Genomic DNA, 2811 nt, shown 5'->3' with positions numbered 1-2811 from the left:
ACCCCGCAGTACACGCTTGCGTGGCAAGTGCGGCGTTGCCTACCTACCAGGCGCTATGAGAGCTCGCAGCAAGGCTTGCACGGGATGAACTGGGCAGGTTCGTTTCAGCGAAATGACGGACGTAACTGACCAGCTGGATGATACAGAGGGTATGCGGCTCTTTTACTGAGTGTGCCTGGAGATGCCTCGCTGGTTAGGCCAGGGTGGATGTGCCCGTGCGGGTGCCTGGTGGGGCACGACAACCGCTGCCGCTTGCTGCGGTCTAATAAGGTTAGGGCGGCGAGCCGTGCATGCGGCCGCCGCGTGGCTGGAGCTGCTCTCGAGCCGGGGTAAGGAGATACGGCGGGCGGGGCGTGGCGCCCGAGCATCGAGCAGCACCCTGAATTTTAAGGTAGTTGACTTTGACTCCACCAGCCATCGTCATTATTCGAGTCGGAGAGGGGATCGCAGAATGGGGGAGGGGGGGAGGAGGAGGTGGAAGAAAGTTTGATAAGCCCGACGCGCCAGGAGCTATTGATCTCGGGGTCTCTTTTCAGGAAACTGTCAGTGGCGCGGAAGTTGAGTCAGCTTCTTATGCCCTCTGGCTCAAAACCATCATCCTGCTCCGGAGCTGCTCGCTGCCGCGCGCCCCGATTTGAGCAGCGCGTGGAGCGTGGCGTGGCGCGGCGCGCGCGGCTTGGCTGTGAGATCAGCGCGCCAATTTTACAACTATTTTTGACTCCCCCTCGAAAAACTTTATCTCTCCTCTGGCAGCACGCCGCCGACCCACCGTGATGACGTCATCGCCCTGGCCAACTCCAAAGCAGCCTGGCCGCGCGAACACCGCGGACGACGTTCTCAACTTTTAAACCTTTGCGCTTGTGACAAGGGAACGCTACAAATGGAATGGTGCGGCGACAAAAAAAAAGACTTCTCAACGTCAAAAAGTATCGAATTATAAAATTTCGACTTTTTAAGAATCGCTCTTGCAAATCAAAATTATGAAAAATGTATTGCGAATAGTCAATACACAACGCAGTGCACTGTTGCTGCATAGATGCTGCTTTTGAATTGAGGCGATTTGTCATCAGTTCACCGCTAAACATTAATGTCAATGATGTAATTTATGTCAATCTCTGTATAGATATTTTGTAGTGGCCCTGAAGAGTCTCTCTCTCTCGGTAGGTGTTACACCTGCTGCACCAGTTACATCTTTCTCCGGCCACTAGCACTATAGCTCTTGCCAAAGTTAGCGGAACCACCCTGCTGTCGGAACGAATTCGTTCCTGGCCGTGACTGTGACGCGGCGGCGGCGGGGCGCTGTTCTGTTCTCACTCACACCCATTACCGGGCGGTCGCTCGGGAGCTGTTCTGTTCTCACTCGCTCAGTCCTGCCTCCCATTAGGACCGGCATCCTGATTGGAGGCGGGGAGGGGCCCCCTAGGCTCAGCCGGGGGGCGCGGGGAGGGGGCTTTGCGCGTGCGGCTAATCCCCTGCGCCGGATGCTGAAGCGCCCCCGAGCAGCGCAGGAGAGTCCCTGCGAGTTACAGTGAAAACCAAAACGAACGGACACAGCAGTACGAGGAAAAAGTATACGCGCGTGGCGGCTGCCGCAGGGCCCGGAAACCAGAGTACCGGTCCACATTCATCCCGGCAGACAGCCGGTGCGGGTATTCTCGTCTCGTTCCACGAGGCACGAGGTACCTCATTGTACCTCGCGACTCGGGAGTGCCTCATAATAGCCTGCTCACCGCGTCCTCCCCGCCGAGAACATGTCGCGTGGCGCCCACAGAGGTGTCGTCCCCTTTTATTTGCTCGTCTCGACGAGGGAGATGGGACGCGCGGCGTACCCGCCGTGTGCCTCGTCGCCCCCGGGCGGCCAGGAGGACATTGGGTATACACGGTCGCTCGCGATGCAGAGAGAGAGTTGGCGACCACCACACCGCAGGCGGGCTGGTTAGGCGGGGGCCCCCGGCGGCCCCCGGGCTTGGGCTCCGCGGTGCGCGCCTGTCGCAGCGTAGGTAGGCAACCCACATCCCTGGGCGCACTCCCGTGGCCTACCCGACAGGCTGCGTCCGCGTCGCCACAGTCAGTGGGGGAAACCTTCAAAACTGTGCCTTGAAGTTTTCTATTAAAATGCAATACTCCATGTAAAAGATACCTTATTGTTTAAAAAATTACAAAATCTTAGTACATAATTATATTTAAAACAATTTTTAAATTTACGATGGTTAATGTGCCTGAATGACAGCTCATTCTTGCACGGCGGAAGTTTGATACAGTACTAGCTCGGTCTCATTAGATTTTTTCAACGTCTATCCGGGTAAATTTTCCTTTAAAACCCAAGAATTATTTTTCACATTGATTGCAGTTCCCTGTAAAACTGATCTCGTTTCACCAAGGTATTATTCGGATATTGAGTATTTTACGAATATAAGATAGCTTTTACACTCTATAGAAACGATAGCCGAGTGGGGCCATAATGGTTAGCCCGGGGGGCTTGGCCTCCCTGCGCAGAGTAGACTGTCGCCGCCACTCCCTCACCTCACCGGGGCGGCCCAGCTTTTGCTTGTTCGCGGTCGGGGCGTGGCGGGGCGTAGCGGGGCCCGGCCAGCCGACGGCGTGCTTGTTCGCCAATCTCCCTGCAGCCCCCACCCCCGGCGCACCTGGTGTCCAGTATCGAGGGTTCAGTGGGGAATCCACGGGAGCTTGGCGCCTGCGAGACTCGGGGTAGGCTACCCCGCAGTACACGCTTGCGTGGCAAGTGCGGCGTTGCCTACCTACCAGGCGCTATGAGAGCTCGCAGCAAGGCTTGCACGGGATGAACTGGGC

The sequence above is a fragment of the Frankliniella occidentalis genome, unplaced genomic scaffold, assembly GCF_000697945.3.
Source record: "Frankliniella occidentalis isolate FOCC.00 unplaced genomic scaffold, Focc_3.1 Scaffold91, whole genome shotgun sequence".
Taxonomy (NCBI): Eukaryota; Metazoa; Arthropoda; class Insecta; order Thysanoptera; family Thripidae; genus Frankliniella; species Frankliniella occidentalis.
Note: the sequence above shows the minus strand (reverse complement) of the source record.